The sequence below is a fragment of the Cetorhinus maximus genome, chromosome 17 (assembly GCF_964194155.1).
Source record: "Cetorhinus maximus chromosome 17, sCetMax3.hap1.1, whole genome shotgun sequence".
NCBI classification, from domain to species: Eukaryota; Metazoa; Chordata; class Chondrichthyes; order Lamniformes; family Cetorhinidae; genus Cetorhinus; species Cetorhinus maximus.
In genome coordinates, this window is record NC_135895.1 from 41444932 (window position 1) to 41459053 (window position 14122).

A 14122-nucleotide genomic window follows, 5' to 3' on the forward strand; every position below is an offset into this window, starting at 1 on the left:
CAGGTTGCTCGCAATGTCTTCAGCCTACTTGTCCGAAGCTGAGATCCAATCCTGTACCCTCTCCACCACTTTCTACTTCCACCTCTGTAACATCACCTGCCTCTGCCTTTAGCTCATCCCACCTGCCATTGAAATACTCATGCATGTCCCTACCACTTCCAGACTCCAGACTGTTCTCCTCCCAGTTAGCCTCCCGTCTCTAACTTTCATAAATTTCAGCTCATTCGAAACTCTGCTGCGCGTATGATAAGAACACTGGGATCGATACCCTGAAAATAATATTTATCATGGGCTCCTTCTGAATCCTTAACACCCTCTCCATAACTCTTCAAGGAATACACTGGGGCTTACCACCCTATGCCTAGGAGAGAATAATGCCCAGATTTGACTAGCCCAACAATTGTACATCAGGCAGTACATACTATTTTAGCATTTACACCATCAGCTTCCCATAAGGTTATGTACAAACTAATGAGTAAATTAATTCACCCTTTCTTACCAAATCATCAGAGAAGAAACCAGATAATAAAGTCACAAACTATTGATTGTTAATTATCCTCATGGGATCACAGCATCATTTAAAATTGAACATTGAGCAAATTATCTGATAGAATTAACTGATGGAATGAATAACAGATTATAAAGGTAATTCAGTTATGTCATGGTGATTCAACATTATTTTTTAGCTTGCTGATTATAATTTGGTGGTTAAGATTTGTCAGAGATTGATAACCAAAAAGCTGTTGAGAGTGATTTATGACTAGACTTCTTAGGGAACAGTCAAGTTACGAGCTTTAGATCACCAGATTATTGGATAGATTCAAGGATATATGCATTTCAGAGCAAATAAGTGCTGGGGTTTTCCCCTAACACTCAGATTTGCCAATAGGACACAGTGTGATTCAGTGAATTGTATGCCAGGACACTGGGTATGATGTCATCACCAGTGTTTAGTGTCAATGGATAAATCAGCTGCTTTCTTTTTCATATTACAAACCCCAAGCTAGGTTTTCCCATCCACCTAAAAAACTATTTATACGTGACAACGGTTGGTGGCCAGAAAACATAAAATGTTTATTTAAACAATTATTTATCTAAGCTGATAGTTTTTAATCAAATAATAGCTCCAGGCTTAATACAGAGAAGTACTTTCAAAACATGTTAACACATATAATTTGGAGAGTAAAATAGTTCGATGAGCAGTAAATTAATAAGAGTTTGTATTGTATAAAGAGATTCTGGAGTGATGTGTGTTGTTGTCCTGTTTGGGTTAGCATACCATGCAGGGTATGAAGTTCATGAAGTTGCATTCCTCAAGCAGAAAGCTGCACAACTTGAAAGTCAACTGGATGGGCTCTGCAACATTCATTCTAAAAGTTTCTAGGAGTAGAGAAGTTGGGAAGGGGCTCAGTGATCATTAGCAGACAGGGCAGGAAGTAACATATATGGGTAAAAAGGGGATGATCTTTGAAGCTGGATTTTTTAATAGGTATACCTATTTAGGTACCAGTGATATACACAACAGGGGAGCATAGAAAAGGGATAACCATGAGAGACTACTAGGCACTGAAAAGCAAATGATTACTCATGGGGGAAACATCTCTGGTATTAAGAATAGGCGAACTGAGATTATAGGGAATTATATGGTTAAGGGCTAGATAGTTTGCTTCTGGGCGTGATTTAGAATCCTGAATGGTACATTGTTTTTGAGATCAAAAGATTCAGGCCATCAAGAAACAAGTACAACAGGTTCTGAAATGGCAGGTCAAGCAGCCAAAGGTTATGGTTCATGTGAGAACCAGTAACATAGATTGGAGCAAATTTGAGCTTTTTCAAAGGAATTTTATGCAGTTAAATTCTAGGTTAAGGAGCAGAATCTCCAGGATAGATGTCTCTGGATTACTCCCAGTATCTCATGTTGGACTACACAAAATGATAAAGATTAGAATTGTCAACAAATGGCTGGGAAAATGAAGCAGAAGGCGGGGGAGGGAGTTCAGATTTCTGGGATTCCATTTTTGGGGCTAGTAAAAGCTGTATCTGTAAGGTGGTCTTCACCTGAACCAGCAAGCCAACCATATCCTTAGAAAAGGATCAATAGGGCAGTGGGAAAGATGTGAAATGGTATGGGATAGGCGGGAGGGCAGTTGGAGGGGAAATCCTCAGGATATTCAACAAGTATGAGGAAAAAGACCAGAAAAGCTTATGAGTAATGTGGCCACATTTATCCTAGTTTTCATTCTGCACAAAAATATACATAGCATAAGAAATAAAGCAAGTTACAAGAGGCAAAAATTTAGCTTAAAGACTTGCTTAAAGAGACCAGGCCACAAGCTAGGCATGGTTGGAAGGTAAGTAGTCCAGGCAATAAGGTCTTAAGGACAGTGACATTAGAAAGGTGGTGGAGCAGCACAAATGATAAAAGATAGAATAATATAGTGATAAGAAGAAGGGATTTCAGCCAGAGTGATCAGGTAGTAGAAATACAATGGGCAGGATTTTACATTTCGGCAGGGCTCCCCTCCCCAACACCCCAGGTGGCGAGCCGGCCCGGGTTGCCCCACAGCCGTTTAGTGCACAGAATGGCATTAATTGCCTCAGGGCGAGATTTCCAGACCCATCAGGGGAGAAAGTCCTGCCTTTGAGAGCTGCCAGGCAATCAAATGGCCTGCAGGCCGCTTGTCCCAGCAGTGCCACCAGGAATGCTGGTACTGCATCCAGTCCCCTGAAGGCAATGAACATGGAATCGGATGGAGAGGTAACTTGAGAGAAGTAGGGGAGTTTTAGCAAGCACAGGCTACGAGGCCCTGGCAAAGGGGGAAAGGTGGGTGGGGACCAGGACATAGGTTAGGGAAACCCAGGGGCTCCATAAAGGAGCATCCACCCCTTTCCAACTAATAGTCCAAGGAGTGAGATCTGGCAGGCTTCAAACTTGACTCCGGCCTCCACCAGCCATGGAAAAAAACTGCAGTGGGGCAGGAAGAGCCCATTAAATGGCCTCAGTTGGCCCAAGGGTGGGTGGGCTACCCTGACATTTCCACTGCCACATTTAAAATTGCAGTGGGGTTGGGAGCGGGTGGGTATGCTCTGGGAACAGCGCCCATGGCTTTCTGCTCAATTTTACACCCCCCATCCACCTGCCAACCCACCCGGGAGAGCATAAAATTTTGCCCAATGTATAGAATTAAAGTGCAAAGGATGCAAGTCCCTAGTAGAATTGTCTACTGGTATCATGTTGGTAGTGACATAGGGCAGGGGATGAAGAGAGATCATGTTGAAAACATTACATTTTCAATGGGAGATTTTAGCTTTCACAGACTTGGAAAAACAGAGTAGCTCAAGTAACAAAGGTAATGAGGGCAAAATTCGATTGCCCCCAAAAATGGCTGCGGATATTGCAATGCAGTACCCACACCATGCTTTCTAATGCAGACAGCCCACCAGTTTTGTGCTGCCTGCTAATTTGCATCATTACAGTGTGCAGCCAGTGCTAACCACACTGTTGAGTGGCTGCACACCTCAGCACCTCAGCAGGGGGCCCAAAATTGTGCAATGTCAGTATCACTTAAAATTAGTCTGCACTACTTACAGGGGAGGTGCATTCTGGTTGAAGAAAATGCTGGAAGTGTTTATGGGAGAGAATCTGAGATGGAGGAAGAGTGAATTATGGTGCAAAAGGGAAGAAAATGGACTCCAAGGTTTTCTGATTCTGTACTGGAGGCACAGAGAAAAAGAGATGACATCTATCCACAGAGGGCCAGGAAGCCCTCTAGACAAACTCTCAGAAGTTTGTTGGACTAGATAGCTATGGAGCCCATTGCCAGGAGTCAAGCCCAGAGGAACTGGATGCAGTGCTGCAAGAAGTTCAATAACCTCACATGAATGGTCAAGGTCATCTTCAAACGCCATATCCCACCAACTGCATCACTAGCCACAGACCTTGATCAATCAACCACACTCCCAACTCTCAATTATCAACAACCTCTATCATTTTTCATGTATAACATTCATACCTTCACCTCACCTTCAAATACTTGGCATTGCTGCAAGCCTCACATCCACATCTCATAGCTTGCATATACTGCCAGGTATTCAATCATGACAGCCACATTAGCCAAACAGATCGCATGGCACTCACTAACACAATTCCCTCTTGTTTGCAGAACAAGTTGGCACATCACCAGAGGGAACAGTGGCAATTGCTGAAATTGTTGCAAGTGATGGAACTGAAACCATCAAATATGATGGTGCCCTTATCTTTCATTCGCCTTCTCACATCCCACTTCCCTCTCATTCTGTAATATCCACTGAATGACAGGCTGCAGATGGTGTGAGCATGCACCTTTTTCTTTCCACCCCTCCCCTCACCACAAACTACCCTTGTACCTTTCTACTTTCAGGTACCCAAGAACTGACCTGGCCAGGCAATGATGGAAGAAGAAGGGGTGGAGGAGCACGAAGATGATGATGAAGAAGAAAACCATCACTTGATCTCATTCTTACAGCCACCAGCTCAGATACTGATGCTGTGTGTAATTTAGAGGTTAATATAGAAGTGGAATCCACACATGGTGAGACACCGGGTACACGTGACTGGCAGCCAAGGCAGGGGACAATGATAATGCATCGGCCAGCAAGGCTATGGAGTACAGTGTTCAAAGGAGCTTGCAGGCTATCACAATGTTCCAATAAACTGCCCTCCATCAGGTCGCTAGGATTGCTGAGGCACCGCACTGGCAAATGGCAGTCGTTCCATGGAGCACGAATCTGCTGTCCTCTCTCAGGATGTCAGCATTCTTCTCCCCACCACTTCCTCTCCACCAGTGCCCTTGCTGTTGCTTGTCTTGGTCCAATGCTGCATGAGGTACCAGTGAAGATTTTCTTATTGAAGCACAGACATCTGACACAGTGTTTCTTGCTGAGGCTCAGGTAGGAGGCATGCTCTCTGAACACCCTGGGCAAGTATGGGGTCCTGCTGAGAGTCCTCCTTCCCTTTGTTTTGCTCCCGCTTCCGACAACTGTCCTGCATTGTGTCACCCCTACCCTATCACATAGTCCAAAGTGTATTGCAAGCTACTGCACCCACATCTGGGGGAAAGGTGTATTGAGCTCCAAAATGGCAGTGCTGGCATTAAATAAGCATTACAATCAGATTGACATCTTGATTTTTTTACTGTGCATACTTGCAGCAGACAGTCTCTATGCCCACGCTAATGCCCTCACCAAAATGGCAGCCTGCTGACTTGCACCAGCAGTGTACGTGCATCGAGAATAGCATTTTGGAACTAAAACAGGACTTGTAGCATATAAAAAACAGGCGCTAAGGAGTCCAATTATGTGGTCAATGAATTTCTTGAATATATTCAGCTCAGGTTCCTAGAGCAATCCATTTTTAGAACAAACAAGGGAACGGGCCATATTGGGTTTAGCGATAAGCAACAAAACAGAATTAGTTAACAATCTGATAGTAAGGGAGCATGTTGCAAATAGTGACCATTATATGACTGAATTTGATTTTGGGTTTGAGATAAAACGGGAAGTTAGAAAACAAGCTTTTAAATTTAGGTAAGGCAAGGTTCGAAGTGATGAGCATTAATTGATAAGAAGAAACTTGGTTGAATTGTTAATGGGTAAACCTACAGATCAAGCGTTCAAAGAATATTTAGTACAATACAAAACCAATCATTGGCAGCCTTCTGTCTCATGAGACAATTGTCTGCACTGTGGTGGTCAACTCTGTTTTAAGCATTGCCTTGTGTGGCTCAGGAGCCCCACTTTGGCTTAGCAGTCTCTGCCACATTTGCTCCAGAAGAAAACAGAGGACTGAGAAGATGCACAATTCACTGGCATCTGATTTTTCCTTGGCCCTCTTCTCAGCCAGCTGAGTTTTCCATTTCTGCTCGCTTCTTCCAATGTCTTTCCAAACAGCCGGCCTCCAGCAACTGTCTCCCAGTTGTCAATGTCAATGTCCACCATCTTTATAACTCGCTTGCAGGTGTCCTTGTAGCGGAGGTATGGATGCCAGGAGGTCGTGACCCAGTGGCCAGTTCACCGTACAGAAGTTCTTTGGGTACACGGCCGGCATACATCTGATGAACGTGGCTAAGCCGCACAGACGTCGTTGGCTTAGCAATGAGCATTTGCTGATGGAATTAGCATGCTCCAGGACCTCGGTGTTGGTGACCTTGTCCTGCTAAGAGATACTGAGGATACGTCAGAGACAACGATGGTGGAAACTGTTCAGCATTTGTTGTCCAGGTCTCACTACTATAGAGGTGTACACTGAGGACACAGGCTTGATTGACTCACAGTTTGATGTTCTCAATCATGTTGCTGTTGATCCACAGTCTCTTACTCAGCTTGGACATAAGAGCTGCAGCTTTTGCGATGCACCTGTTGATTACAGAAACAAGCAATCTTGCTGGTGATTGTGAAGCCTAGCTATGTGAAGCTATCAACAACCTCCAGCATTACATTGTCAATGTTGATAGATGGTGGTATGGCAACATCCTGAACCATGACAATTGTCTTCCTGATGTTGATGGTCAAACCAAGCTCTTTTCAGGAATTAGAAAGTCTGTCCATTTGCTGTTGAAGGTGTCCTTCAGCATGAAATATTAGTATGGCACTGTCAGCATACAGTAACTTGTTTGTTTGTTTGTTTTGTTTGCCTGGTGCGATGGATTCTGTCCACTTGTTGAGTAGGCACTTTAGGCTCCAAGCACCCACTGAAGCAGGTGAGCCATGGCAGGTCAGCACTTTACTAGTCAGGGTTGCCCAACCTGTGGTGGTCAGTGGCTGACCAGGGGGACATAATGTCGTCCCCCACCCCCCCCCACCTCCGACCCCCCAAACCCCCACACCGTTCGAGAAAGCCCACAGTAACCATTCTCTACTCCAATGAAGTTGGACTTATCATTTGTAACCGCTGTCACCCATGTTGTGTTAATACTCTGCAGAGAAATTGCAGTGTCCTCTCTAGGGCACAAGCCTGGGCAAAATTTATGGAGACCCTGGGCTGGCCAAACATCAGAGTCTATCTCTCGACCTTCTCAGTTGGGTCCAAAGGAACACAGAGTTTGCACATTTGACAACACCGACTTGGTTACAGGAATTGCTGGAAAGATAACATATTTAGATGTTAGTCCACCTTTGGGCTCCACTCCAGATTTTTTGTCAGTTTATCAGGGTATCCATAAGTCAGTGGAGCTGTTCACTCATAGCTGGGAGTTTGGCTCATGAGTGCCAGGGTACGTCCACATGGCAGTGGGCCAACATACTGCATGTCTGGAGGCCAAACTCCTCCTAGTTCCTCTGAAGCTCTAGCTTGGGAGAACCAATTTCCATGTGTGTTGCCACGAGGAGGCACAGCTGAGCACTTGCTGATAGAGGTTGTACTGATAGAGAGAGACTTACATATTTGGTTCTATTTTTCAAATTGCTTTTAGCCAGCAGCGCAGGCTGAAAATGAGAAGCAAACTAGCTCACAAAAGCAGGAAACATGCTAACTCTCTTCATCCACACACTAGACACATCACATTGACCTGCTGGACATGCACCTGTTGGCTGTTTAGCTCAGTTTGTTACAGCATGATGCTACTAAAAATGAGTTCAATCCCTGTACTGACCAGCATGTCTGTTCAGTTGCAAATCATACCAATTTACAAAACCAGTACCCACCCCAAAAAAGCAAATGTTCGATCTGGGCGGTTAACATCTATGGCCAACAAATGAAGCAACAGATATTTTTAAGCTAAAAGAAAAGGTTTACACAAGAAGAAATGGAAATACAGCTGTCAGGGAGAGTTATAATGAGATAGTATAATACAAGAGGCTACAATTCTGAAACGATCATACAGGGATGGTAAAAGCAGACTTTTTTCCAGTAGTTTACAGGGCAATAACAAGGGGCCATGGATACAAAATTAAGTTTAAGAGATTTAAAACAGAGAATAAAATAAAGATCTTCACACAGAGAGCTCTGAGGGAATTCAAACCAATGTTCATTGTTGAGGCAGAAACTATATCAATATTCAAGATTAGATTGGATAATTGACTGTGGGAATAAGGGCTGAAGAGAGATGGGAACAGGGTGGGTAAATGTGATTAGTACTATTTGTTAACTTGGACAGTAAACACCAACATAGACTACAAAAACAGAATTACCTGGAAAAACTCAGCCGGTATTCTGTTTTTGTTTTGGATTTCCAGCATCCGCAGTAGTTTTTTGTTTTTACCAACATAGACTAGTTTGGTTGGATGGTCTGTTTCTGTGTTGTAATTCGCGTTCATGCGCATCACAATCCATACATGCCAGGTGGCACTATCACCTCACCCCTTCCACTCCTTAAATCTTCAGTTTCTTTTTAACAAAGAGCCTTATACCCTTTCAGATAAAGAGCTACATACTTGTATCTCTGAGCAGTTATCTCTGGGTCTGTGGCCTTGATGGTTTATATCTCCCAGTTTGTTAGGAATGCTTTGTTTCAATGTTTTACTCTATGCAATCTGTATTCACTGTTCTAATTCACATTGGCTTTTATGTTTCTGAGGATTCAGTCTGACTGTATTATGACAGCACATTTAAGGGAATACTTAAAGAGTATTTTCCCTATACTATCACATCTACACCAAGTCCTGCTCACCTATCACCTCGCAGACGTACATAGTGGTTTTCCCAGTGCTTCAAGTTTAACATTCTCGCCTTTGTATTTTAATCTCTCCTTTGTCTTGCCTCTCCCTGTCTCTGTAGCCTCTTCCAGTTTTACAAGCTCCACCCCTTCCATACTCTTGATTCCTCTGACTCCAGTCTCTTGTGCAGCTCCCCACTCCTCCCTTTCCCACCATTGGTGGCCATATCCCACTCTTCAGAATTCTATCCCTAAATCCCTCATCTTCTCCAGCTCTCTCTTCTTAAGAAAATGCTTATAACTTAATTCTTTGACAAAGGTTTTGGTAACCCCTACTAATAAATCCTTCTTTGGTTTCGTATTCATTTTGATTACATCTCCATGAAGCATGTTGAGGCATTTTTCTACATTAACATCACAATATATTTGTGTTGTTGTTATTGTGCTCCACATAACTGCATGCCTACCAAACACAAGTGATCTATATACAAACACACCATATACAAATGATTTAGGCCTGCTACAGGATTTAATCATGTTTCAAAAGACAAGTTAAAAATGAAATCATTATAAACAAGAAGGAAAGGGGGGGCACAACTTCTCTTTGACTCAGTTGATGCAAGAAAGATTTTGAGTTGAATTTGAATGAATGGATTCAAGAGGCAACTAGTGTTGTGATATGATGTACATGTATCTTTAAGGGTGCATATTTTACACTGCCGTCAATCATTACCACAGACACAGGGTATGATATAGTACTCCTGTGAGCTGAACTCAGTCTACAGCAGCAGCAGTTAAAATAAGACATGCATACTCAGTCTCTCAGCTAATGTTGTATGTATATAGTTTTACCTTTTCATAAAGAACCTAGACTATTGTTTTACCAACCACTGTCATTTGATTGGTATGTTATATCGAATAGAAGAATGTAACAACTAGGTGCCTTTTTAGGGGCGAGAAGAGCAGTTTGTCAGGCTAAATAGTCTATTTCATTCTGAAAAATTCTTATGTTCATATGGACAGTGGAAAGGTGGTTATGATCAGGGATAATCACATTATCTCTCTATCAGCATAAGATGAACTCGAGTCAACATTCCAGCCAGTTCCAGGGAGAGGACCAAGATAAATCCACCGCTTGGAGAAAATTCTTCAAAAGGTTGGCTGCGCAGCCAAGTATCCACATGATGCTTGCTTTGGAATGTTGGATTTTGTCTTTGTCTTGGTTTTTTTTTTATAGCCATATAAATCATTCAACTCGATAGAGAGAACTGATGCTACAGGAAAAAAGGCATCCTCCACAAGTTTCAGATTAATGTTTGAATTCTATATTCAATGGAAAATCTTATGAAAAAAATACATTTCAATACATTTTAAGTATCAAGCTCAGATTGCACAGGCATGAGCCATTAAAAAGGAAATAGAACATTTTCCCTGGTATTCACACATTTTCTTAGATGCTAATTACTTTATGCAGTGGCAACCAATGTGTTACAGGGCAAGCTTTTGAGAAGCATATGTATGCATTAGCACATCAGCATCAGAAACACAGGCTAGGGGCAGAGAGTATGTGGGAAATATTCTGCAACTTGTAAGATCGTGGGACAAGATTAGCATTGGAAATTTATTATTTTGTACTTTTTCTCCCCATCTAAACTGCACTTCTAATTCAGTAAATTCACAAGGGTCTTGTGCATCTTCACTCATTCCATTGATACACAGAAACATAGAAGATTTACAGCACAGAAGGAGCCATTTGGCCCATTATTCCTTATAAAATTAAATTAAATCTGTACATAATGAGCCAAATCAAAGACACAGAAGACATCTTCTCTCTGTGATCGAGGGTGCATTTTCCCTCTTCAATCACTCTGCAACCATTGGCATGGTCCGCCACACTACTCCCCCTCTGATGACACAATGTTAACAGGATTGCCTTCACTTGATTGCATGCTTACCTATCAAATCGTAACTAGAGCGTCTCCACTAATGGCTTCATTTCCTGCTCCTCCAATAACATCTCCGAAGTTCCCCAAGGATTGAAGTCTTCCTCTTCCTCGTTTACATACTTCCTCTCGGTAAACTTATGCGCTGACGGGGTAACTTCCACATATGTACTGACTATGTCCAGCTCTTCCTCTTCACCAGGTCACCCAACTGATGTTCCCTCTAATTTTTCTCTGTTGTGCTCAGCCTGTTTGTTGCCCTGCGCTGTGCATTCAAGATTGATCTGTGGCTGTGCACCTATGCAGTCTCGAAGGAACATTGCAGCAAACCCCTCCATTTTTGCTGTGCTGTCAGACTGTTTAAATGACTGTTTAAATTCTCATCAAAAAGATCAACTCCTCCCACCTTCATAAAATCACCCACTGGCACCCCTGCCTCAGCCTATTTGTTGCTGAAATTCTTAAACTTACCTTTGTCACTTCCAGATTTAACCATTCCAATGCTATATGAGCCAGCCTTTCACTTCCAATACTCAGTTAACTTCAGTTCATCTAAAACCCTGCTGCCTGTTTTCTCTCCCATTCAACCATCATTTTCATCCTTGCTAAGCCACATTGATCCCAGTTCTGCATTACCTCCAATTTAAGATTCTCATTCTCATTTTAAAATCCCTTCTTGGCAATATCCTTCACCATCCTAACCTCTTCTAGCTCTACAATCCCACCTCCAGAATTTTCCATTCTTCTGACTCTGGCCTCTTTTGCACTCCCTTTGCCCCACAGTTGCCAGCTGTGCCTTCAACCATCTGGGCTCAAGTTCCCTTCCAGCTCTCCATCTCTCCCCTCCCTTAAAACCCTTCCTAAAGATCTTTATAATCAATCCTTTGAACAACCTCCTTCTATAACTCATGTCCATTTTTTTTTCCATTATGCCTCTGTGATGCACCATGGGACATTTTTACAACATAAAAGGCTCTTTATTTATGCAAGTTGTTGTTCATCAATTTTTGTGGTTGGTCCTCATTTAATTAGAACAGCTAAACTGAGAGGGTGGAAGGCCTTACTAGGAATAGACTGATGACAAAATTCATTATTGTCTCCAATATGCCATATCAGCCTTTGGCTAACTGAGGAAAAGAGAATTTGAGGACTGGGATCTGAAACCCGAGACTAAGATTATGGTTTACTGGGCAGCAGTGATCAGTATGCTCCAATATGCTTCAAAGACTTGGACAACCTGCAGCAGACACCTCAAAGCACTGGAGAAGTACCACCAGTGGTGACTTTGCAAATCAAAGAAATTGCAAAGTCCTCCAAATCCAGTGGCAAGAAAGGTGGTCCAACAGTAGGGTCCTATTCTAGGCCAACATGCCAAGCATTGAGGCGTTAACCACTCAAAACCAGCTCTGCTGGGTGGGACATGCTGTTTGTATGCCTGACACCAGGCGCCTGACGCAATTACTCTACTCAGAGGTCAATTATGGCAGGAGACTCCCATGAGGATGAAGGAAATGCTTTAGGAATGTCTTCAAATCAACCCTGAAAACATCAAACATACCCGGCGACTCATAGGAGACACAGGCTTGTGGCTGACCAAAATGGAGAAAGCTCATTCTGGAGGGCACTGAGCACATCGAGAGACTTCGTCGGGAACATGGAGAGATGAAGTTGAGGCATTGGAAAGAGAGCATAAACCTCCAAACAACCATCTAACCAACCATCTGCTCCGCATGAGTCTGCAGATAATATATTGGCCTTATCAGTCATCTTAGAATCCATCAGACCAGTGTGAAGCAAGTCATCCTCGATCCTGATGGATTGCCTAAGAAGAAGAAGAAAAAGAAGAAGACTGATGTGGGCTTGCAGCAATGACTTAAAGGGAAGATAGGGAAGTTGTGTCAATAGATTGTACAGAACCTTTAAAGGTTTAAAACTGCAAACGGAATGAATATAAAGCAATAGTCAGACCGGCTTCTAGCTTTACCTAATAGCAGGTCAAAATCCTTCTAAGTAGAGCAGTGAATTACCATTTTCTGACGTGTACTACTCATGGATTATGGATCAAATCATGGAAACTATGTTGGCATTGAATCTGTATAGGAGAGTTAACTACATTATTTGAGTTCTGTTTAAATATAATAATGAGGTCCCTCCCAGTTTCTGGCTAAAACTTTGGCCACCTAAGTCATGATCCATCTGAAAATCGCAACAGACAGGCCTCCAAAGATAAGGTAGAATTTTTTAAAAACGACTTTGTCAGGCCACTGATCCATTTAGACCTTAGAACAGCATAATAACAAGATGAAAATCAGCCCAGTCTGTCTAAGTGGTATCAGGATCTTAAGGGGTTCTCAAGATCATCAGATTTTTCAATTTGTGTCAAGTAGTAGCACTCACAGTCAGAAGACTGACTTCAAGTCACACTCCAGAGGTCTGAACACTTAATCGAGACTGGCACTTTAGCAAAGTACTGAAGAAATGCTGCACTGTCAGAGGTGCTTTCTTTTGGATATAATATGAAACTAAGGCCCCCTGTCTGCCTTTTCAGTTGAAGTAAATGGCCCCACGGCAATATTCAGAGGATCAGGGGAGTTATCCCTGGTCAACATCTACTCCTCAACCAACGCTACTGAAGACAAATTATCTGCTCATTTATCTTATTGCTGTTTGTGGAACCTTGCTATCTGTTTCCATTCACTACAGCAATGACTCAACTTCAGAAATATTTTATTGGCTGTGAATCGCTTTGGAAGTTCATGAGAGACATTATAAAATACAGATTTTTTTTCAACTTATTTGCACTTTGCATCTATTGCAAAGACTAGAAGAATAAAACAGAACAATTCGGTTACAACCATTCATTGGGGCAATAATTTAGCTCAATATAGTAGATGGATCACGACCTTCAAAGGTGGGCAGCCAAACAGTTTCTGAATGTCACTGGGTTGATCCAATTATGGCAATGCATGCAAAATATTTCCCCATTCAAAAGATCAACTTAACTTAATTATAGTCTACTGAAGGAATGTTAATGTTTAAAAGTTAAATTCAAGTGTAAAGGGATGTCCTGCTCTTCCTGCTGCTCATTGGCAACTCAAAAGGCTGAGCTGCACTCAGAGAATGTAATCAAGTTAAGTGTTGAATTTAACTACTTCTTGATCAATTTTTAACATGCTTTCAATGAATTTTAATTAAATGAGGCTGATCATTTTCATGGTAAATCATTTTGAATGGCTTTATTGGCACTTTGAACAGTGCAACAGCTGTTAACTAGTCAACTGTTTGAATTCCAGATGCACAGCTTAAGCTGCCACTCAAAATGGCCAAATACATCATCCAAAATACTTCCCCACATAAAACGGTCAACCTAATTTCATTAAGGTCCACTGAGGGGTATGTTAGAAGTTAATTAAAATAATTGGGAGTTGAATCTAACTTTTGGACACCATTCTTTTCAATAAAAGACTTTACCTTCTTCTCAATTCTAACTGATTGATACAACAGACTTGTACTCTTCAGGATAACCAGTAGGAAAAAACATGTTGGTTT